Genomic DNA, 265 nt, shown 5'->3' on the forward strand with positions numbered 1-265 from the left:
TATTGGGGGCCAAGTGTTGCAAAATTACTTACATATAAAGACAAGGATGTCCTCATATATAAGGCATCGATTAACACACTCATATATGTTCAGCTTTACACACACATATATATCTGGTAGGACAAACACATATATGTTCAGCTTTACACACACATATATATCTGGTAGGACAAACACATATATGTTCAGCTTTACACACACATATATATCTGGTAGGACAAACACATATATGTTCAGCTTTACACATACACATAACACATCGAAG

The sequence above is a fragment of the Branchiostoma floridae genome, chromosome 11, assembly GCF_000003815.2.
Source record: "Branchiostoma floridae strain S238N-H82 chromosome 11, Bfl_VNyyK, whole genome shotgun sequence".
Classification (NCBI taxonomy): Eukaryota; Metazoa; Chordata; class Leptocardii; order Amphioxiformes; family Branchiostomatidae; genus Branchiostoma; species Branchiostoma floridae.